The sequence below is a fragment of the Lissotriton vulgaris genome, chromosome 8 (genome assembly GCF_964263255.1).
Source record: "Lissotriton vulgaris chromosome 8, aLisVul1.2, whole genome shotgun sequence".
Lineage (NCBI taxonomy): Eukaryota > Metazoa > Chordata > Amphibia > Caudata > Salamandridae > Lissotriton > Lissotriton vulgaris.
Window position 1 is genome coordinate 1547983108 of NC_141696.1, and position 25613 is coordinate 1548008720.

A 25613-nucleotide genomic window follows, 5' to 3' on the forward strand; every position below is an offset into this window, starting at 1 on the left:
AATTCAGGCTATTATTTCCAAAATGCTCATGTACCGAAAAAAACGCCATAAGACACCACAAGACGGTCCAAATAAACAATAAGGAAAGCGGAAGAGAAAGGATATTGAGAATATCCTAAAAGTGTAAATTAGAAGGAGAGTCAAAGTAAAGATCAGAAATAAGAGAAAATTAAAGTATTTACACGATAAGCAAAGAGGAACATAGTATACTCAATATTAGTGTAACAGTAATTTGCATAGGTGCAAAAAACTAAGGTGACATTGTGATAGATAAGATGAAACCATTATTAAGAAAACGTTACGTATGAGTGTTACAACATCCACTCTACGTACAGGCTATATAGTGAGTACAATAATTAGTTAACAGAAGGGGCAGAGAACAAAGTCTTTCCCCAATCCCTATGTATAGTGATCCAATCAAAATACCAAAAATGATGTATTCCTGTTCCCATTAATACGAAATATTGATACTGAATGTAAAACACAATAGGAAGAAAATGGTGAGACACAGGACTATTGTGTAATTAGAATATCTATATTTTAGAATCTAATAACAGTCCATAAGTCCCCCAGAAAGAATTGCATCTAGGAGGTCACAATTGAGTCCCCGCCCCACTGTATGAAGTCTCATGATCCAGAAAGCTTCTGCACGTCTAAGGTGAAGCTCTCTATTGCCCCCTCTAGTATCAATAGGAATATGATCAATTCCGAAAAAGACAAATTCTTTTTTGGGGCCTTGTGCCTGGCAAATACTTGCGTGAATTGCCACTGGGTACCTAGCATCATGTTGTAATAGAGCTCTAACATATTCCCCAATTCTCTCTTTCAAGCTCCTAATGGTGCTACCCACATACTGGAGTCCACATTTACATTCGATAATGTATACCACGAATTTGGTTAAGCAATTGATATTCATACGAATGTCATAGGTTTTGTTGTCACAACCCTTGAAGTTTTTCGTCTTATGTTTAGCCCACCTGCATATTCCACAAAATCCGCATTTGAAAAAACCCTTATTTGGAGAGGTCAGCCATGAGTTGGTTTTTATTGTTCTAGGAACTGTAGGACTAAGTCTGTTGCGCAAAGTCCTACCCCTCCTAAATGTGATCTGAGGTTGTCTGGTCACATATTTGGTTAGTGTCTTGTCGGCAGTTAGGATGCTCCAATGTCTTTTGAGGCTCCTACGTAGGACATGGCTCAATTCATTAAAGTCAGTGACCATACGAATGTTGTCTTGTTTGTCCCCATTAGCAATAGGTTTAGGTTTAAGAGTTTCTTCCCTCTTGACTCGCCTAATTCTCTTTTTGGCCTTGTGGAGAATACTAGGGGAATATCCTCTTTCTACGAAGCGTTGGTTCATATCCTCAAGGCATTCTTGAAATTCTGGTTCCTCACTGCAATTGCGTCTGGCCCTAACAAACTCACCATAAGGTATAGCACTGATTTGGTGTATAGGGTGAGAGCTTTCAGCGTGTAAGATTGAATTGCAAGCAATATTTTTCCTGAAGAGACGGGTCTTTAATTTGTTGTGTTCAGTGTACAGTTCAATATCTAAGAAAGAGATATGTGTACTGCTGAATTCCATAGTGAATTGCATCCCATATACGTTGCTATTCATGTATGTAAGAAATTCAAAAAGTTCAACCTGTGTACCTGCCCATAGAAGGAGACAATCATCTATGTATCTCCCCCAATAGATGATCTTATCAATCCATTTAGCGCCTTCTATGCCCCAAATCCAATCTTTTTCCAGACTGCCCATGAAGAGACAGGCGAAGCTAGGTGAAAATTTAGACCCCATAGCGACCCCCTTGGTCTGTTTGTACAATTTCCCCTCAAATAGAAAAAAGCGGTTATTGAGGATAATTTGCATCATTCTTATTAGCATTTGGTTTATGTAACCACTCCGTGGCTGGCCGTATACTCAACATTCGTTTTACTGCTTCCAAGCCCAAATTTGAGCTAATATTTATATAAAGTGCGACCACGTCCAAGGTGGCCATAATCATACCAGTCTGCCAATCTACATCTGCAAGAATGCTTAATATATGTTTTGAGTCCTGTATAAAGCTAGGTAGATTGCGTACAAGAGGGCCCAAGAAAAAGTCCACGTATTCGGACAATTTTTCAGTGGGACCCCCGATACCCGATATAATCGGTTTACCTGGCGGAAAGTCCTGGTTTTTATGAACTTTCGGTAAAGTATATAAATACGGAAAGGTGGGTCTAAATACCTTTAAGTAAGCTAATTGGTCTACATCCAATAAACCTTGGGAGTGCCACTCAACCAAGTGTTTATTGATCATTGATCCCAGTTGTCCAGTAGGGTTAAGGCTCATAGGTTCATAACAGTTTGTATCTGATAGTTGTGTAAGAATTTCATTAGTGTAATCCTTTTTATTCATTATCACAACATTGCCTCTCTTATCCGCCTCCCTTATCGGAATAGTTTGATCCTCACTGAGGTTCTTTAAAGCCAATCTTTCTCCTTTGGTGAGATTATCGCCAAAGAATTGCCCTCGATGTTTGTGTGTGGTTTTAAAGTCTCATTCATCCAGGTCTTGTAGAACCCGTTTGTAGAAAGTATCAACAGAGTTCCCACCCGGGAGAGTAGGTGTCCATTTAGATTTATTCTTCAAACCACTGGTAATAGAACAGTCCATGTCTATATCAAGGTCTTCCAACAGTTGGGTCATAGTTAAAGGAGAATCCTCAATCTCAGTTATAGATAGTAACAGTCGTGTCGCTTGTATTTCTTGGACACTTGGTACATCAGACGCATTACTCATGTTTGCGAGTGAAAATGGTTTATTCATTCTAGGATGGCACACAAAAAACTTTTTTAGCTTTAGTACTCTGACAAATTTATGCAAATCGACCTTCCTTTTAAACATATCACCCAGTCTCTTTAGGGTTAAATCTCAAGCCCCTACCCAGTGAGGAAACCATATCCATGTCAAGAGTTTTTGTGGAGAGATTAATGACCTGTAAGTCCCTATTGGTGGCAATTATTTCCTTACGTTGCCTGAGCGGAGTTTCCTCTTGTACTATTCCTGATCTGTTTTGTCCACCCCTTTGGCCCCTACGGGTTTTGGATCTGGTGCTGTTCTCCCTCCTCGGTTTCTGTTTCCCTTGCGTACTGTTCGGACTTCAAGTAAAAAAAGCCGAAACTGGTGTGGCGTTACTGTTCTCATTGTCACTATTGCTAATGTGGATTGGTGACGGTACAACGCGTACCGTCACAACGCGTGCTGTTACAACGCGTCCCTTACAACGCAAGTCGTTACCACGACTTGCGTTGGGGGCGCGGATATCGAATAGTATAATTTACTATTCTAACACCAGTCCCCGTGGACACTAGGGAAGGTGTTGGAATAGTAAATTTACTATTTTTAATCTTCTAGCGCCCTCCAGCGCAAGTCGTGGTAACGACTTGCGTTGTTACGGACGCGTCGTAACAGCACCGCGTTGAAACATCCGCGTTGTAACGGATGTTTCCCGCTAATGTCAGGGATACTGTTGAGTGTGGAGCCAGAAGCTACAGAGATATTGTCTGCTTCTGGTGTGGTACCCAATTTAGTGTTAACCTTCACTATTGAGTCGTATTTGCGTGCATATGTGAAGATTCTCCACGTTTTATAATCTATCTCATCACGTCTTAGTTGCCTAGATTTTCTCTCCTTAATGTCTTTTTGGTGTCTAGATAGTATATCTTGTAAAATCACATAGTTTTTATCAGTGGCCTCTTTGAGGTTCATGTCTTTTATTTCCTTTTCTAGGGTGTCAATCTCTGCCTGCAGTTTACTAACCTTTCTGTCTGAACTTTCGATTAGAATCATCATCAGAGTTTCAGAGTTAATAGTTAAAGATTGTTCCCACTTAACTAGGAGGTCTGCATCAAGTTCATCATAAGTAGGTAAGACTTGGGAACGTAAGCCTCTCGGAATTCTTTTAAGTCATAAATATTGTTTTAGGGTGGCTCCATCCCACCACCTGGCATTCTCAGTTTTTTTCAAACGTTCCAGTTTGAGGAATTTATCCCTTAGTCCCATACTGCGAGTGGTGTTACCACTGGTTGAAGTATTATTTTTACTAGTATTGTTAGAGGAAAGGGTTCCAAATAACTCTTCCGCTTCTTTGTCCCTGTCCATGATTCTATATGTCAACAGCAATTGGAACGTATAAACAAATATTCAGACCCTGTGGCAGCCTTTCTCGAGACAGGTTATACACAACAGACAAAAGGGTATTAAGTATACGGGAAGTATTGGCGCTCAGACAGTATTAGCGTGCATATAAAGTGAAAATTACAGCAGTAACTTGTGCTAGCAGGGAGGGGAGACCCCAAGAACCCCTCAATTTAAATGTGAGAATTCGCATCTAAGAATTAAGAAACAAAATCCAGAGCACACAGAATAAGTACAAACAAGTAAAGTGCTACTATATGTGATTCACAGAAACAAATGTCCAACGTAGGTTCTTTGAAATTTGATGTATATCTCCTTTTATTAGATGGTCACACCAATGGTAATTGACAGCCAGCCAACACGTGTTTCGTTATAGGTCTATACAATCGCAGACGCTATAACTCTTCAGGGCTGGAAAAATACAGAAAACGAGTGCCCTATAATAAATATACTACACAAGTAGTTTGTAATCAATGTGCCAAAGTAAATGTGACATTCTCCTCATTCCAAAGATAAATCCAGTCATATGGAACCCAAGAGTGATTCTAAAAGCAGAATCTAAAAGAAAATGTTATCTTATTCCGTATTGCCTAGATAAATGCATTGCAATTAAAACAGCACTATTGATTGTAATCGTCGATATGATCTGAAAAAAGGTGGAAAGACACCCGTGATAACTTTGAAATATAGATCAATTATTCATGGTGACTAAGCATCAATGTCAACAGTATTTTCAACCAAAATTATTATTCGTACATGAGCAAGGTCCAAATGTATTAAAGCTTGCGCTAAGGAATGTTATGTAAAAGCAAAAGCGTGACAAATCAACCGCATGCAACCCCATCAGTGCAATGCGTGATACAAATTGTTTCAAAGCTACCTCAATGGCTGGATCTTTATCTGTAAGGGCTGGTTATACAGAGGTAAGTAAGAAGGGGAAAGAGCAAAGGTTAAGTTGGTAACGGTGAGTAGAAATGAAGGTGACCCTAACCAAAGGGACAGAATAACATAAAAAAAAAAGGCTCTTACCCCTAGTCCGGTGATAATTCCAACCCGGCAGGGTAACCTATTAGTTAGAGGATGATGATATATTGGTTCTGTAAAAATAATTAGGTACTCCAAATTAGGCATTGGATATTTTAAACCCAGATGGTAAAAGTAAACAAGTCGTATAGAAGCTAAAATCAAATACAAATGCACGTATAAAGCGAGAACATCTCAAATCTGTATCATCTAGGATGTATCAGGTAGACCACAACATCTCACAACCACTAAATTATTTGGAAAACTGAAACGTAAATAAACCAACTGTAGTGGCTGTCACAGCTCAATATATTAAAACTGAAATAGCCTATGAATTGGTACAAAAAATGAGTTCTATTCAGTCACACCCTCATCCACGATGGTAGTCTCTTACCCGTTAAATTTCAAATCACAATGTAAAGGGAAGACGCCATAATTCAGCACATCTGTGCCATCAAAGGATCAATGATCCAAATCGTAGAGTAAAAGAAAATCTTCAAGGTTCACCACATGGGTACGTGTGGTGTCCAACTTCTAGAAACAAGAAATAACGGGATCTATTAGTAGATAGTTCCCAGTTGCGATAGGTATTCATATTATTCAAACAGTATCCGAAGGATTCAATTTTAAATGACCGCAATTCAGCATAAGCCGTATTTACCTGGGTAGAATCACCCTCGATGCAACTCGCGTCCCCGACCTGGAAGTAACCACAACGAGACCCGGAAGGTAAAGTTATAGCCTCCGCAAGTTAAAAGGGCTAGAATGCGAACCTCCGTTGTGGTTCGCAAGATTAGAGAACAGACTGTGTCACCGCTAGGGAAGCTCAAAGTCCCGACTGTGTAAGCCTTACTGAAAATTATCAAAATAATAAAATTAAGCGGTACCAACTACATATTCAACCCTAATTCAGGCTATTATTTCCAAAATGCTCATGTACCGAAAAAAACGCCATAAGACACCACAAGACGGTCCAAATAAACAATAAGGAAAGCGGAAGAGAAAGGATATTGAGAATATCCTAAAAGTGTAAATTAGAAGGAGAGTCAAAGTAAAGATCAGAAATAAGAGAAAATTAAAGTATTTACACGGAAAGCAAAGAGGATAGAGTGGATGTTGTAAAACTCATACGTAACGTTTTCTTAATAATGGTTTCATCTTATCTATCACAATGTCACCTTAGTTTTTTGCACCTATGCAAATTACTGTTACACTAATATTGAGTATACTATGTTCCTCTTTGCTTTCCGTGTAAATACTTTAATTTTCTCTTATTTCTGATCTTTACTTTGACTCTCCTTCTAATTTACACTTTTAGGATATTCTCAATATCCTTTCTCTTCTGCTTTCCTTATTGTTTATTTGGACCGTCTTGTGGTGTCTTATGCCGTTTTTTTCAGTACATGAGCATTTTGGAAATAATAGCCTGAATTAGGGTTGAATATGTAGTTGGTACCGCTTAATTTTATTATTTTGATAATTTTCAGTAAGGCTTCCACAATCGGGACTTTGAGCTTCCCTAGCGGTGACACAGTCTGTTCTCTAATCTTGCGAACCACAACGGAGGTTCGCATTCTAGCCCTTTTAACTTGCGGAGTCTATAACTTTACCTTCCGGGTCTCGTTGTGGTTACTTCCGGGTCGGGGACGCGAGTTGCATCGAGGGTGATTCTACCCAGGTAAATACGGCTTATGCTGAATTGCGGACATTTAATATTGAATCCTTCGGATACTGTTTGAATAATATGAATACCTATCGCAACTGGGAACTATCTACTAATAGATTTATTATTTCTTGTTTCTAGAACTTGGACACCACACGTACCCATGTGGTGAACCGTGAAGATTTTCTTTTACTCTACGATTTGGATCATTGATCCTTTGATGGCACAGATGTGCTGAATTATGGCGTCTTCCCTTTACATTGTGATTTGAAATTTAACGGGTAAGAGACTACCATCATGGATGAGGGTGTGACTGAATAGAACTCATTTTTTGTACCAATTCATAGGCTATTTCAGTTTTAATATATTGGGCTGTGACAGCCACTACAGTTGGTTTATTTACGTTTCAGTTTTCCAAATAATTTAGTGGTCGTGAGATGTTGTGGTCTACCTGATCTATCCTAGATGATACAGATTTGAGATGTTCTCGCTTTATATTTGTATTTGATTTTAGCTTCTATACGACTTGTTTACTTTTACCATCTGGGTTTAAAATATCCAATGCCTAATTTGGAGTACCTAATTATTTTTACAGAACCAATATATCGTCATCCTCTAACTAATAGGTTACCCTGCCGGGTTGGAATTATCACGGGACTAGGGGTAAGAGCCTTTTTTTTATGTTATTCTGTCCCTTTGGTTAGGGTCACCCTCATTTCTACACACCGTTACCAACTTAACCTTTGCTCTTTCTGTTTTTCTCTTTCCCCTTCTTACTTACCTCTGTATAACCAGCCCTTACAGATAAAGATCCAGCCATTGAGGTAGCTTTGAAACAACTTGTATCACGCATTGCACTGATGTGGTTGCATGCGGTTGATTTGTCACGCTTTTGCTTTTACATAACATTCCTTAGCGCAAGCTTTAATACATTCGGACCTTGCTCATGTACGAATAATAATTTTGGTTGAAAATACTGTTGACATTGATGCTTAGTCACCATGAATAATTGATCTATATTTCAAAGTTATCACGGGTGTCTTTCCACCTTTTTTCAGATCATATCGACGATTACAATCAATAGTGCTGTTTTAATTGCAATGCATTTATCTAGGCAATACGGAATAAGATAACATTTTCTTTTAGATTCTGCTTTTAGAATCACTCTTGGGTTCCATATGACTGGATTTATCTTTGGAATGAGGAGAATGTCACATTTACTTTGGCACATTGATTACAATTTACTTGTGTAGTATATTTATTATAGGTCACTCGTTTTCTGTATTTTTCCAGCCCTGAAGAGTTATAGCGTCTGCGATTGTATAGACCTATAAGGAAACACGTGTCGGCTGGCTGTCAATTACCATTGGTGTGACGATCTAATAAAAGGAGATATACATCAAAATTCAAAGAACCTACGTTGGACATTTGTTTCTGTGAATCACATATAGTAGCACTCTACTTGTATGTACTTAATCTGTGTGCGCAGGATTTTGTTTCTTAATTCTTAGATGTGAATTCTCACATTTAAATTGAGGGATTCTTGGGGTCTACCCTCCCTGCTAGCACCAGTTACTGCTGTAATTTTCACTTTATATGCACGCTAATACTGTCTGAGCGCCAATACTTCCCGTATACTTAATACCCTTTTGTCTGTTGTGTATAACTTGTCTCGGGAAAGGCTGCCACAGCGTCTGAATATTTGTTTATACGTTCCAATTGCTGTTGACATATAGAATCATGGACAGGGACAAAGAAGCGGAAGAGTTATTTGGAACCCTTTCCTCTAACAATACTAGTAAAAATAATACTTCAACCAGTGGTAACACCACTCGCAGTATGGGACTAAGGGATAAATTCCTCAAACTGGAACGTTTGAAAAAAACTGAGAATGCCAGGTGGTGGGATGGAGCCACCCTAAAACAATATTTATGACTTAAAAGAATTCCGAGAGGCTTACGTTCCCAAGTCTTACCTACTTATGATGAACTTGATGCAGACCTCCTAGTTAAGTGGGAACAATCTTTAACTATTAACTCTGAAACTCTGATGATGATTCTAATCGAAAGTTCAGACAGAAAGGTTAGTAAACTGCAGGCAGAGATTGACACCCTAGAAAAGGAAATAAAAGACATGAACCTCAAAGAGGCCACTGATAAAAACTATGTGATTTTACAAGATATACTATCTAGACACCAAAAAGACATTAAGGAGAGAAAATATAGGCAACTAAGACGTGATGAGATAGATTATAAAACGGGGAGAATCTTCACATATGCACGCAAATACGACTCAATAGTGAAGGGTAACACTAAATTGGGTACCACACCAGAAGCAGACAATATCTCTGTAGCTTCTGGCTCCACACTCAACAGTATCCCTGACATTAGCAATAGTGACAATGAGAACAGTAATGCCACACCAGTTTCGGCTTTTTTACTGGAATTCCGAACAGTACGCAAGGGAAACAGAAACCAAGGAGGGAGAACAGCACCAGATCCAAAACCCTTAGAGGCCAAAGGGGTGGACAAAACAGATCAGGAAGAGTACAAGAGGAAATTCCGCTCAGGCAACGTAAGGAAATAATTTCCACCAATAGGGACTTACAGGTCATTAATCTCTCCACAAAAACTCTTGACATGGATATGGTTTCCTTACTGGGTAGGGGCTTGAGCTTTAACCCTAAAGAGACTGGTGATATGTGTAAAATGAAGGTCTATTTGTATAAATTTGTCAGAGTAATAAAGCTAAAAAAGTTTTTTGTGTGCAATCCTAGAATGAATAAACCAGTTTCACTCGCAAACATGAGTAATGCGTCTGATGTACCAAGTATCCAAGAAATACAAGCGACACGACTGTTACTATCTATAACTGAGATTGAGGATTCTCCTTTAACTAAGACCCAACTGTTGGAAGACCTTGATATAGACATGGACTGTTCTATTACCAGTGGTTGAAGAATAAATCTAAAGCGACACCTACTCTCCCGGGTGGGAACTCTGTTGATACTTTCTACAAACGGGTCCTACAAGACCTGGATGAATGGGACTTTAAAACCACACACAAACATCGAGGGCAATTCTTTGGCGATAATCTCACCAAAGGAGAAAGATTGGCTTTAAAGAACCTCAGTGAGGATCAAACTATTCTGATAAGGGAGGCGGATAAGAGAGGCAATGTTGTGATAATGAATAAAAAGGATTACACTAATGAAATTCTTACACAACTATCAGATACAAACTGTTATGCACCTATGAGCCTTAACCCTACTGGACAACTGGGATCAATGATCAATAAACACTTGGTTGAGTGGCAATCCCAAGGTTTATTGGATGATGACAAATTAGCTTACTTAAAGGTATTCAGACCCACCTTTCCGTATTTATATACTTTACCGAAAGTTCATAAAAACCAGGACTTTCCGCCAGGTAGACCGATTATATCGGGTATCGGGGGTCCCACTGAAAAATTGTCCGAATACGTGGACTTTTTCTTGGGCCCTCTTGTACGCAATGTACCTAGCTTTATACAGGACTCAAAACATATCTTAAGCATTCTTGCAGATGTGGATTGGCAGACTGGTATGATTATGGCCACCTTGGACGTGGTTGCACTTTATACAAATATTAGCTCAAATTTGGGCTTGGAAGCAGTAAAACGAATGTTGAGTATACGGCCAGCCACGGAGTGGTTACATAAACAAATGCTAATAAGAATGATGCAAATTATCCTCAATAACAACTTTTTGCTATTTGAGGGGAAATGGTACAAACAGACCAAGGGGGTCGCTATGGGGTCTAATTTTTCTCCTAGCTTCGCCTGTCTCTTCATGGGCTGTCTGGAAAAAGATTGGATTTGGGGCATAGAAGGCGCTAAATGGATTGATAAGATCATCTGTTGGGGGAAATACATAGATGATTGTCTCCTTCTATGGGCAGGTACACAGGTTGAACATTTTGAATTTCTTACACACATGAATAGCAACTTATATGGGATGCAATTCACTATGGAATTCAGCAGTACACATATCGCTTTCCTAGATATAGAACTGTACACTGAACACAACAATTAAAGACCCGTCTCTTCAGGAAAAATACTGCTTGCAATTCTATCTTACACGCTGAAAGCTCTCACCCTATACACCAAATCAGTGCTATACCTTATGGTGAGTTTGTTAGGGCCAGACGCAATTGCAGTGAGGAACCAGAATTTCAAGAATGCCTTGAGGATATGAACCAACGCTTCGTAGAAAGAGGATATTCCCCTAGTATTCTCCACAAGGCCAAAAAGAGAATTAGGCGAGTCAAGAGGGATGAAACTCTTAAACCTAAACCTATTGCTAATAGGGACAAACAAGACAACATTCGTATGGTCACTGACTTTAATGAATTGAACCATGTCCTACGTAGGAGCCTCAAAAGACATTGGAGCATCCTAACTGCCGACAAGACACTAACCAATTATGTGACCAGACAACCTCAGATCACATTTAGGAGGGGTAGGACTTTGCGCAACAGACTTAGTCCTACAGTTCCTAGAACAATAAAAACCAACTTATGGCTGACCTCTCCAAATAAGGGTTTTTTCAAATGTGGATTCTGTGGAATATGCAGGTGGGCTAAACATAAGACGAAAAACTTCAAGGGTTGTGACAACAAAAACTATGACATTCGAATGAATATCAATTGCTTAACCAAATTTGTGGTATACATTATCGAATGTAAATGTGGACTCCAGTATGTGGGTAGCACCATTAGGAGCTTGAAAGAGAGAATTGGGGAACATGTTAGAGCTCTTTTACAACATGATGCTAGATACCCAGTGGCAATTCACGCAAGTATTTGCCAGGCACAAGGCCCCAAAAAAGAATTTGTCTTTTTCGGAATTGATCATATTCCTTTTGATACTAGAGGGGGCAATAGAGAGCTTCGCCTTAGACGTGCAGAAGCTTTCTGGATCATGAGACTTCATACAGTGGGGCGGGGACTCAATTGTGACCCCGAGATGCAATTCTTTCTGTGGGACTGATGGACTGTTATAAGATTCTGAAATATAGATATTCTAATTACACAATAGTCCCGTGTCTCACCATTTTCTTCCTATTGTGTTTTACATTCAGTATCAATATTTCGTATTAATGGGAACAGGAATACATCATTTTCGGTATTTTGATTGGATCACTATACATAGGGATTGGGGAAAGACCTGCTCTCTGCCCCTTCTGTTAACTAATTATTGTACTCACTATATAGCCTGTACGTAGAGTGGATGTTGTAACACTCATAAGTAACGTTTTCTTAATAATGGTTTCATCTTATCTATCACATTGTCACCTTAATTTTTTGCACCTATGCAAATTACTGTTACACTAATATTGAGTATACTATGTTCCTCTTTGCTTTCCGTGTAAATACTTTAATTTTCTCTTATTTCTGATCTTTACTTTGACTCTCCTTCTAATTTACACTTTTAGGATATTCTCAATATCCTTTCTCTTCCGCTTTCCTTATTGTTTATTTGGACCGTCTTGTGGTGTCTTATGGCGTTTTTTTCGGTACATGAGCATTTTGGAAATAATAGCCATAATTAGGGTTGAATATGTAGTTGGTACCGCTTAATTTTATTATTTTGATAATTTTCAGTAAGGCTTACACAATCGGGACTTTGAGCTTCCCTAGCGGTGACACAGTCTGTTCTCTAATCTTGTGAACCACAACGGAGGTTCGCATTCTAGCCCTTTTAACTTGCGGAGGCTAACACTTTACCTTCGGGGTCTCGTTGTGGTTACTTCCGGGTCGGGGACGCGAGTTGCATCGAGGGTGATTCTACCCAGGTAAATACGGCTTATGCAGAATTGCGGACATTTAAAATTGAATCCTTCGGATACTGTTTGAATAATATGAATACCTATCGCAACTGGGAACTATCTACTAATAGATCCCGGTATTTCTTGTTTCTAGAACTTGGACACCACACGTACCCATGTGGTGAACCGTGAAGATTTTCTTTTACTCTACGATTTGGATCATTGATCTTTTGATGGCACAGATGTGCTGAATTATGGCGTCTTCCCTTTACATTGTGATTTGAAATTTTAAGGGTACGAAACTACCATCATGGATGAGGGTGTGACTGAATAGAACTCATTTTTTGTACCAATTCATAGGCGGTTTCAGTTTTAATATATTGGGCTGTGACAGCCACTACAGTTGGTTTATTTACGTTTCAATTTTCCAAATAATTTAGTGGTCGTGAGATGTTGTGGTCTACCTGATACATCCTAGATGATACAGATTTGAGATATTCTCACTTTATACGTGCATTTGTATTTGATTTTAGCTTCTATACGACTTGTTTACTTTTACCATCTGGGTTTAAACTATCCAATCCCTAGTTTGGAGTACCTAATTATTTTTACAGAACCAATATATCGTCATCCTCTAACTAATAGGTGTAGGAAGGTACATCCTGACTATGGTTGCCCCCAACTTTTTGCCCTGTGTTTTAGCTGGTTTCGGACATAGTCGACCTGGGACCCTGCCAATCAGGACCCCAGGCCTACTGCTCTCTCTTTAAAATGGATTCCATGTACCCTAGGTACATTTCCAATTGGTACTGGGCCACCCTATCAGATCCTGTAACTCAGGGCATGGGTGTACCCAGGGCTGCCAGGGGCTGCAGCATGTATTATGCCACCCCTGGCTGGCCTCCTAAATCTGACACAACTGGCTGCATGACAGCTGGGGCAAAGTCGTGTAATCACCCTTTGCTGTAGGTGTAGTATACCTATACCTAACCCTAAAATGGACACACAGATTCCTATCAGTCACTCCTATGGCAGGCCTTGACAATCCTGAAGGCAGAGTGCTTGGAATCGTGTGAGATGGTGCTCTGGCATGAGCTGAGCCTGTCTGCAGCTTGCGGAATCAAGTCCTAATAGCTGTTCCATGATATCGCATACCATATACTCTTAAGTGCATTATAATCCTCGCGGTTAAATGCTATCTTTGGTATTGCTTTATCAAAACATGTCGAGTAAGGTGTCATACGAATTGGAATACTAACCCCTCGCCAATTCTGGCGACGGGGTTAGCATTCCACCCTTCTAGAGGGACACGACATGTATGTAACTGTGAACCCCGGTTAAAGTTAACTGAAGCCTCAGCTCCACAAAATGGATGCTGCCACCACAGACACGAGTCTGACCCCCTGCAGCTGGGAGTCCTTCCAGCGAGGGGAGCCTGGACAAAGGGTTTCCTGTCAGGGGCGGTGCTAGCACCGTCCCAGACATGGTTTTGTGTATCCTGGGTAGGCAGGGCTTTACAGGAAGGTGACTGCTGAGTGGCACCCCGGTGCTCACTACGCATAGGCCGGTCTGAACCAGTTCCAGGGGCACACCAGCCCCTGGCCTGGGGAAGTCCGGCATGGCTGAGGGGTGTAACCACCCCCCACCTAGTCCCACCCATAGGCAGGACCTAGTCACCGGGTCAGCCCCCTTTTTTAGTATAAAGATAGGAGCGGGCCCCCTGTTCAAATCAGATCATCTTTGGAATCAAGATACCACTTTCTTCGAAAGGACTTCACGATTTCTTCTTCAAGATTCTCCCTTGTGGCTAAGGAGTAGTCACCCTGCATCAAGCGGGCACCATCCTAAAGAACACTGCGGTCTGCTGCAAGTCCTTCATCACGAATCCGACGACCCAGCTCGACGAGACCCGGCTTCCCTGGCACCTCTGACCTCTACTCACCTCTACAGCCAAGCTGAGAACCGTGAGTGCGACGAGACCTCAAGGGACCGACGATCGCCAAGACTGCACGACATCTTTACTGCAAGCCCACCGTGTCCTCCACTGGTGAGTGCTTTGGGGTCCGAGAAGCCCCGACCCTGCGCAGCTCCAGCACCCAAGGTCAGCCCCCCTGCATCTCCACGATCTGCGTGGGGCCCTTCTGCTGTTTGCTGTGCACCGCGTTGTTTGGCTACTAGCCGGCTGGCTTGTGGCCCTCTGAACGACGCCCGACGACATCTCTTCTGCTGGTCTGGTTGCTCCAGGCTGGCCCTTGCTTCCTTGTTCAAGAGAGGCACCCCGGACCCTCCTGGTCCACTCCAGACGCCATTTTAGGTCCACCGCGTGGGCTTGAATTTGCCAAGGCTTTGTTGCCCAATCCTGGGTCCAGCGACGCCGACAGCTTCCAACTTCGTGGGACAGCTCGATCCTCCATCCTGGTCGCCGACAACGCCTCCTGGTCCGCGAGATCTTCGAGCTACAGCGTCACCCACTCACCTTGTCGAGGTGGCTACCATCCGGTGCCCTCCTGGTGCCCACTGACTACTGGCTAGTAGTCTCGAACTTGGTCCCCTCTGCTTTCAGGTGTCATCTATCTTCGAGATCCAGGCTTGGATCCAACTGAACTTTCTTCACTGGTCACCGGCCAGCATCTTTTCTTCCGGCTCCTGGTCCGTCTACGAGGATTCCCGACGTCTTTTCAGACCTATGCAGCTGCAGCCCCTGGGCTAGGTAACTTCGGCATTTCGGTGCCCCAGCATAGCCTCACTATCCAAGGGTCAGAATCTACTTTCGTTTTCTCCCTACCAGGTCGGGTTCGCCCGAGAACACTAACTTTCTAATTCCTAGCTACCATAGACTTTTGTCCGCATCTCGCGTGAGAGTGCACACACTGCACCCGAGTCCCCTAGGCCTCCTAGAAGTAATCTAACGATTCCCTAGTCAAGTCCTAGCGATTCCAAAAGCCATTAGTACTGTACTTACCTGCTAGGAATTTCGCATTCCACTTTCAGAGTATATGGTTTTCCGTGCCCCTCGGGCATTTGTATATACTGTGCTAACTTAAGTATTTTTGTAAGAGTTTTGGTTTGTGCTTAGTACCCTGTCCTCATAAAGAGTACAGGGCTGTTGTGATCTTTAAATAAATAACTGTTTATTTTCATAACACTTGTGTGGTGTCCTTTCACTTGGTATTCAAGGGGTATATGTGTGGTAAACAGCTGGCTTAACACGCCCTCTCGAGTCTTTAGCCTTAGACTGCTCGTATCCACGCTACTAGGATAGCTGGTCTATAAGGTTGACTTACAACCAATCATCAATAAGGGTTGCTGGACTGATACATAGTGTTCACTAGAATAGTGAGCACTGCATATCAGGCCACCTTCTCACATTGGTGAGCAGCGGTTGGGATTTGAGCTTGCTGTTGTTTTACCACACGTATCCTAAGAATATCTTGTTGAAAGATCACATAAGTACTGTTAGGTACATATAACTAAAGCTTAGAATACTCTGAGTTCTACTGAACCAGCTGTTGTAGCTCCTCAAGGCTTAGCACACCTTGGCTGCAACTCTAGCAAGGGACCAGTAGGTAACACATAGTGTAGGTAGGTGCATCACTTACACCACACTAGAAGCAGTATGTCGGTCACAGGAGGAAACACTGAGTCTCCCCTTGTGTCAGTTGACCCTCCACAGGTCATCCCTTCAAAATATACTGCTCTTAGCTTCCATGAGATGAGACAAGTGTGTACTCTCAGGAAACTAAAACAGGGGTCTAACCCCACCACTTCCTTTCTGATTGGTCTCTTAGAGGCTTATGATGCCAGTAGGGCTGGTAACCCAGACCCTTCTAATCCAGAAGGAAGTATGCCCTCCTTACAGGGTCCCTTTGATATCCATCCCCTCCATGAGGCAGATGATGCTGAGGAGGAGGATGAGTTGTCTGGGGATGAGGCAGATAAGGGACAGCTAGAAGTCAGTAGACTAAGCAGGTCCAACTTAAGCAGACAGGAGCTTGGTACTGGGGGACTCCTGGGCCCACTCTCAGGTCAGCTTAACATTGGGAATGGACGAGTTAGGTCTCTATCAAGAGGCTCTAGCAGATCCTTTCGAACCAATGGCTCTCTCAACTCTTCTCACAGAGGAATGTCTTCCCCTAAGAGGAGAGTGTATGAAGCGGAAGAAAGGGCAGTCAAACTGAGGATTGAAAGGGAAGAACTTGCCCTGGCCAAAGAGAGACTTGCCCTTGCTAGAGAGCAAGAATTATGTGGGCTAGTTCCCACTGGTGGCAGCAATAAACCTAGCAATAGGGAAAGGAGTTTTGATAAAAAGCACCTGAATAAGATAGTGCCCCCCTTTAGGGAAGGGGATGACATCCACAAATGGATTACTGCTTTGGAGAGAGCCTGCACTGTGCAGGGTGTTCCCCAAAGTCAGTGGGCAGCTATCTTGTGGCTCTCCTTTGATGGTAAAGGTAGAGATAAGCTCCTCACCACAAGGGTGGAGGATGCTAACAATTACCAAGTCTTGAAGAATGTACTGGTTGATGGGTTTGGTTTAACCACTGAACAATACAGGATGCTGTTCAGAGACACCCAGAAAACTCAGTCTCAAGATTGGACTGACTTTGTTGATTGTGCCACTAAGGCTTTTGAAGGCTGGCTACTGGGTAGTAAGGTTACTGATTTTAAAGGATTGTATAATCTAATTATGAGGGAGCAAATCTTAAATAATTGTCAGAACCAGCTATTACATCAGCACCTGGTAGACTCTGAGTTGACCTCTCCACAGGAATTGGGTAAGAGGGCAGACAAATGGGTCAGAACCAGGGTTAGGCCTAAAAACCAGGGTGGTGACCAGAAAAAGGAATCAACCAAGCCTCAAGAGAAGGGTGGGGATAAATCCACAGAGAAGACTTCCCAAGGGCCCCAAAACTCCAACAAGGGTGGTGGGTCCCAGATCACTCCTTCTGAACAAAAGAAACCTTATTGCCATACCTGTAAACAGGTGGGCCATTACAAAAGTGATGCCAGTTGCCCTAAAAATGGTAATAAGGGAAATATGCCCCCAGGTAATACTCCTAAACCTCCTGTTACCACTAGTGGTAATCCCCCAGGTGGTGGGAGTGCCCCCAAGAATGTGGTGGGCATTACTTTGGGCAATCAGGAGGACTATGGCTTAGCCAGGTTCCCTGACCACACTCTTGTCTGTGAGACTGGCATGGGGTTTGCCAACTTCACTACTGGACCCCACATTTTGGGCAAGTACAGACAAGAAGTTTTAGTGAATGGTCAGAAAGTTGAGGCATTCAGAGACACAGGGGCCAGCCTCACCATGGTGAGTGACCATCTGGTCCCCTCTGCTCAACTGACCCCTGGTTTTACTTATCAGGTGACAGACATTCATGGAATGAAGAGAAGGCATCCCATGGCAGTAGTCAAGCTCAGCTGGGGTAATGTCACAGGGCCCATGAGAGTGGCAGTGACAGATAACCTACCTGTAGATTGCTTACTGGGGAATGACCTGGAACTCTCAGCATGGGCTGAGGTGGAACAAGAAACTCATTCCAGAATGATAGGCCTATCCAGACAGGTTAGTGGGGCAGTAATAGCTACAGCCCCAGTCCCAGCACCATTCCTCCCTGAAAAGGTTGGAAGGGCAGTGGTAGCCACTGCCCAGGCTCAGACAGACTTTCCAGAGCAGGATAGGAGGGCTGTGACAGTCACAGCCCAAACACAAACTGAGTGCCCTCCTGAAAAGGTTGGCAAGGTTGAAATGGTCTCAGCCTCTACTCAAACAGACAGTGAGGTTGTGAAGCCTGAAACAATGGATCACTCCACTCAAACAGAGAGCGTTGAGGAGGAAGAAGAGTCTTCCCCCTCCCAGACACTAGGTGAGAGCCAGCCTCCTCAGGGAACTGACTCTACCCCTGTTGAAGGAACTGCCCCAGAGGTAGTCAGGCCTAACCTGGCAGAGCCCCTGATGGCAGTGGACCCTTCCCAGGTGGGGCCCAGTCTGGAGCAGGTAACCTGCACCTCTCTACCCTGCCTCAGTCAGCCCAGGGCTGAAGAGACCAGGGAGGCCAGTGGTGGACCCCAAAGGGCCCCCTGTCCAAAAGAACCCCTTAATCAGCAGATTAGGGTCACTGAAGCTGGTAAACCTAGCCAAGTGAAAATAAGTCAGACTCCTGAGGGATCCCCCTTAAAAGTAGGTAGGGACCCCCCACAGCTGGACACTGTTGGGCACAGCCAAACATGGGGCCTAAAAACCCCAGACCTGACCTGTCCCTCCAGTGAGCCAAACAGAGGGACTCAGCCTCCAGCTTTAGGTAGCCAGAGGCTGACCCTGAGAGCTCAGTGCATCTCAGCTAAAGAAAGAAAGGCACACATGATGAATGGTGATTGGAGGAAGTTGAGCCCAAAGGTAGAGGAGCCTCACTTCAGCACTCCATCCCAGCATCAGCCTTCTTCTTTCCCAAGACACACCAGAGACAGAGATTCCCTATGGTGGAGACCCTCAGATACCCTTAGGGTGAGGGGTTGCCTAGTGGACCATGACACAGGGGGAAACCAAGCCAGAGCTGGTACTTCCTTATATGGCCACTTAGGTAATAGAGGCTTACCTGGACAAGGATAGCCTTATCTCCTTTCGTTTGGGGGGGGGGGTTGTGTAGGAAGGTACATCCTGACTATGGTTGCCCCCAACTTTTTGCCCTGTGTTTTAGCTGGTTTCGGACATAGTCGACCTGGGACCCTGCCAATCAGGACCCCAGGCCTACTGCTCTCTCTTTAAAATGGATTCCATGTACCCTAGGTACATTTCCAATTGGTACTGGGCCACCCTATCAGACCCTGTAACTCAGGGCATGGGTGTACCCAGGGCTGCCAGGGGCTGCAGCATGTATTATGCCACCCCTGGCTGGCCTCCTAAATCTGACACAACTGGCTGCATGACAGCTGGGGCAAAGTCGTGTAATCACCCTTTGCTGTAGGTGTAGTATACCTATACCTAACCCTAAAATGGACACACAGATTCCTATCAGTCACTCCTATGGCAGGCCTTGACAATCCTGAAGGCAGAGTGCTTGGAATCGTGTGAGATGGTGCTCTGGCATGAGCTGAGCCTGTCTGCAGCTTGCGGAATCAAGTCCTAATAGCTGTTCCATGATATCGCATACCATATACTCTTAAGTGCATTATAATCCTCGCGGTTAAATGCTATCTTTGGTATTGCTTTATCAAAACATGTCGAGTAAGGTGTCATACGAATTGGAATACTAACCCCTCGCCAATTCTGGCGACGGGGTTAGCATTCCACCCTTCTAGAGGGACACGACATGTATGTAACTGTGAACCCCGGTTAAAGTTAACTGAAGCCTCAGCTCCACAAAATGGATGCTGCCACCACAGACACGAGTCTGACCCCCTGCAGCTGGGAGTCCTTCCAGCGAGGGGAGCCTGGACAAAGGGTTTCCTGTCAGGGGCGGTGCTAGCACCGTCCCAGACATGGTTTTGTGTATCCTGGGTAGGCAGGGCTTTACAGGAAGGTGACTGCTGAGTGGCACCCCGGTGCTCACTACGCATAGGCCGGTCTGAACCAGTTCCAGGGGCACACCAGCCCCTGGCCTGGGGAAGTCCGGCATGGCTGAGGGGTGTAACCACCCCCCACCTAGTCCCACCCATAGGCAGGACCTAGTCACCGGGTCAGCCCCCTTTTTTAGTATAAAGATAGGAGCGGGCCCCCTGTTCAAATCAGATCATCTTTGGAATCAAGATACCACTTTCTTCGAAAGGACTTCACGATTTCTTCTTCAAGATTCTCCCTTGTGGCTAAGGAGTAGTCACCCTGCATCAAGCGGGCACCATCCTAAAGAACACTGCGGTCTGCTGCAAGTCCTTCATCACGAATCCGACGACCCAGCTCGACGAGACCCGGCTTCCCTGGCACCTCTGACCTCTACTCACCTCTACAGCCAAGCTGAGAACCGTGAGTGCGACGAGACCTCAAGGGACCGACGATCGCCAAGACTGCACGACATCTTTACTGCAAGCCCACCGTGTCCTCCACTGGTGAGTGCTTTGGGGTCCGAGAAGCCCCGACCCTGCGCAGCTCCAGCACCCAAGGTCAGCCCCCCTGCATCTCCACGATCTGCGTGGGGCCCTTCTGCTGTTTGCTGTGCACCGCGTTGTTTGGCTACTAGCCGGCTGGCTTGTGGCCCTCTGAACGACGCCCGACGACATCTCTTCTGCTGGTCTGGTTGCTCCAGGCTGGCCCTTGCTTCCTTGTTCAAGAGAGGCACCCCGGACCCTCCTGGTCCACTCCAGACGCCATTTTAGGTCCACCGCGTGGGCTTGAATTTGCCAAGGCTTTGTTGCCCAATCCTGGGTCCAGCGACGCCCACAGCTTCCAACTTCGTGGGACAGCTCGATCCTCCATCCTGGTCGCCGACAACGCCTCCTGGTCCGCGAGATCTTCGAGCTACAGCGTCACCCACTCACCTTGTCGAGGTGGCTACCATCCGGTGCCCTCCTGGTGCCCACTGACTACTGGCTAGTAGTCTCGAACTTGGTCCCCTCTGCTTTCAGGTGTCATCTATCTTCGAGATCCAGGCTTGGATCCAACTGAACTTTCTTCACTGGTCACCGGCCAGCATCTTTTCTTCCGGCTCCTGGTCCGTCTACGAGGATTCCCGACGTCTTTTCAGACCTATGCAGCTGCAGCCCCTGGGCTAGGTAACTTCGGCATTTCGGTGCCCCAGCATAGCCTCACTATCCAAGGGTCAGAATCTACTTTCGTTTTCTCCCTACCAGGTCGGGTTCGCCCGAGAACACTAACTTTCTAATTCCTAGCTACCATAGACTTTTGTCCGCATCTCGCGTGAGAGTGCACACACTGCACCCGAGTCCCCTAGGCCTCCTAGAAGTAATCTAACGATTCCCTAGTCAAGTCCTAGCGATTCCAAAAGCCATTAGTACTGTACTTACCTGCTAGGAATTTCGCATTCCACTTTCAGAGTATATGGTTTTCCGTGCCCCTCGGGCATTTGTATATACTGTGCTAACTTAAGTATTTTTGTAAGAGTTTTGGTTTGTGCTTAGTACCCTGTCCTCATAAAGAGTACAGGGCTGTTGTGATCTTTAAATAAATAACTGTTTATTTTCATAACACTTGTGTGGTGTCCTTTCACTTGGTATTCAAGGGGTATATGTGTGGTAAACAGCTGGCTTAACACGCCCTCTCGAGTCTTTAGCCTTAGACTGCTCGTATCCACGCTACTAGGATAGCTGGTCTATAAGGTTGACTTACAACCAATCATCAATAAGGGTTGCTGGACTGATACATAGTGTTCACTAGAATAGTGAGCACTGCATATCAGGCCACCTTCTCACAATAGGTTACCCTGCCGGGTTGGAATTATCACCGGACTAGGGGTAAGAGCCTTTTTTTATGTTATTCTGTCCCCTTGGTTAGGGTCACCCTCATTTCTACACACCGTTACCAACTTAACCTTTGCTCTTTCTGTTTTTCTCTTTCCCCTTCTTACTTACCTCTGTATAACCAGCCCTTACAGATAAAGATCCAGCCATTGAGGTAGCTTTGAAACAATTTGTATCACGCATTGCACTGATAGGGTTGCATGCTGTTGATTTGTCACGCTTTTGCTTTTACATAACATTCCTTAGCGCAAGCTTTAATACATTCGGACCTTGCTCATGTACGAATAATAATTTTGGTTGAAAATACTGTTGACATTGATGCTTAGTCACCATGAATATTTGATCTATATTTCAAAGTTATCACGGGTGTCTTTCCACCTTTTTTCAGATCATATTGACGATTACAATCAATAGTGCTGTTTTAATTGCAATGCATTTATCTAGGCAATACGGAATAAGATACATTTTTCTTTTAGATTCTGCTTTTAGAATCACTCTTGGGTTCCATATTACTGGATTTATCTTTGGAATGAGGAGAATGTCACATTTACTTTGGCACATTGATTACAAACTACTTGTGTAGTATATTTATTATAGGGCACTCGTTTTCTGTATTTTTCCAGCCCTGAAGAGTTATAGCGTCTGCAATTGTTTAGACCTATAACGAAACACGTGTCGGCTGGCTGTCAATTACCATTGGTGTGACGATCTAATAAAAGGAGATATACATCAAAATTCAAAGAACCTACGTTGGACATTTGTTTCTGTGAATCACATATAGTAGCACTCTACTTGTTTGTACTTAATCTGTGTGCGCGGGATTTTGTTTCTTATCTGTTGTTTTATTCAGTGTATTCCTTCTTTACTTCATACCTGTAGATGTGGTACTAGACATAGATCAGTTGGTTTTGTATCATATTATTCTTCGACAGATGTTAGTTCCATTTAGCGAATGATTAGCTTTCTAAAGTCAAGGGTGAAGTGTTTTGACCAAGTTTTCTGCCCCTTTTTGAGTGAAGGTGACTTTAGCCTGCTATCATTCTAATAGGAGGACTAGAACCCCAGACCTGGCCAATTTACAAGGTGTTTGCTTTATTCTAGGACCTATAAACTTATGTTAAGGGATAGATTCCTTAGTACTAGTACTAATCCGTCCTTTTGTAAGGTTGCTAGTGTACTTCTAATGGAGTTATGCTTATTTCGGGCCTTGTAGGCCTCGAACGGGAGAGACTCCATCTTTCTTTCTGCCTCAGCAGCTTGAGATGCTTTTAGGTCAAATGTAATGTTTTAGTTATGAGGTGTTGTTCGCTTGGAGAGAATCGGCTCAGGCTGGCCCTTATCGAAGGATTGTATTTTTCTTTGTGTCGAAGACATAACATCAGACTGGCCGGCTGAGAACGTGTCCTTGGTACGGGGAGGTACAGGAATTTGGTGGGCGGCAGGTTACTGGCCGTAACTTTCCATGCATGAACAAGGTCTCATATTAGCGAAAGCACGAAGAGTTCAGCAGTCAGTCAGTTAGTCAGTTAGTAGGCGGCAGCTAGCCATTAGCATTATTGCAGTTAATCAACTTAAGGCAGACAGTCGCCATTTTGTAGTCCGAGAAAGACCGAAAGCTAATACTCTCTTAGAAAGATTGAAGTTATTTTAGCTGGAGCAGCTGGCGAGCTTTGACATGAAGATCAGAGCATGCAGAGTGAAGCAGTTAGTGGAGAGAACGAACACTAGAGCGGTAGAAACTGATTCATAAGATCGAAGCTGGAAGGTGAAGATAGTCCGTGATTGAGAAGAGAGAGGAGTAGTGCAGAACAGCGAGAGTGCAGCAGACGAGACAGAGAATAAGAGGAAGGTTCCAGTGACTTGGAGGGAAACGGAGGAGACAGAGCATAGCGGTGCAGACGTGTATCCGTGATTGCAGGGGTGATCCTAAGACGAGCCAAGGCACAGACAAGAAGGGAACCCAGATGACTACTGAGTCCAGACTTCATACTCATAAGGTGACGTCGACCCTTTCTTATTAGTGTGCACACACATTCTAACCTTTCCTTTTGCTTTTCAGGCTATGTGTTATATTGTAGTATTATATTGTTGATGTTATTAATGAATAAAGATACCCCAGTACTTAGTGAACTAGTGTGTGATTGTTACTTCCTTATGATAAAGTTAACCTTCCTTCTAGTCAGATACTGTTATGTGAACGGATGCGTCTCCCGTCCAGGTAAATGGTAACTGAGCAAGGGAGTAGAGGAGCACTCAAAATAGGGAATAACCTTTACACAGTGTGATTTGGCTATTCTTGTGTGTGAGAGGATTGACCTGTCTATCTGTCACATAATCTGTAATATTGTATTATCTGTAATCCTAGCATATAGAGAGATTTCCCACTATGGAGAGCTGAAGGTATTCACAGGAAAGTGATCGTCGTTGTGTAGCGGTGTTAGAGAGAGCATTGACCGTGGTCGATGTGTATACCCACAGGATTGTGGCTTGTGAGAGCACCGGGGGGATACGGTGTTTAATGAGATCGCCTTTAGGAAAGTGGCGTTAACGAGAGCATTGACTGTGGTCAATGTGTATACCCACAGGATTGTGGCTTGTGTATGTATGAAATAGTGAGAGCACTGAGAGGACACAGTGTGTATACCCACAGGATTGTGGCTTGCGCGAGCACTGATGGTGATCAGTGTGTAATGGTAAGTAATCGGAACTGCCTCAGGGTAGTCTAGTCTGGGCCTATGTTGCCGCGAGACTATAAGGTATGAGTGTGGTGTTTTGGAAGATCCAAGCTTGTATATTGCTAATTCCCCATCCTTAGGTAGGTACACAGGTGCCTTTTGTAAGTAGGTCCTGAGGAGGGAGATGGTTACGTTTCGGCTGGGTTAGTGGTTTCTTGGTGAGCTGATTCTATCTGGTCCAAATATCCGGTCGTTACACTGTTATATAGTCGATGTTATCTATATGTTATCTATTTGATCCTGTTTTGTATGATGTATGTGCTGTGTACTTTTATGAACATTTTTGTGATCGAAATAAAGTGATGAAGGTTTCTTACACGGACGAGCTCTTTTATGACAAATTGTACTGTCTTTTTTGTGTACTCTACATAACAAATTGTGCAGTTGGTTTTTACTGTGTAATTTTCTTGCTTTTATTATTTGTTTCTCTAATGAGTTGTCTACAGCTAGATTGGGTCTGTTGTTTGAGATACAACTTAGAATAACTTTATTTAACCTATATAGGAATTTGAAATTCTTGTAATTTTCATGTGCAACTCTTTTATTTTGTTTTTAATTAACAATTGATTTTTTTACTGTTTTGCATCTGTTTTAACAGCAATAAATAGATATATTTTCAATGTTTTTGTGGTTTGGCCTTGGGTCTGCAATTAGATTCCCCAGTTATTGTTATTATTATTGTTATCATTACTTGTAAAGCGCACTGTAACCCAACGGGCATCCTGGCGCCAAGAGACCATTGGTAAACAAGCGCCAAATAAATTACCCAAACATAAACATACATG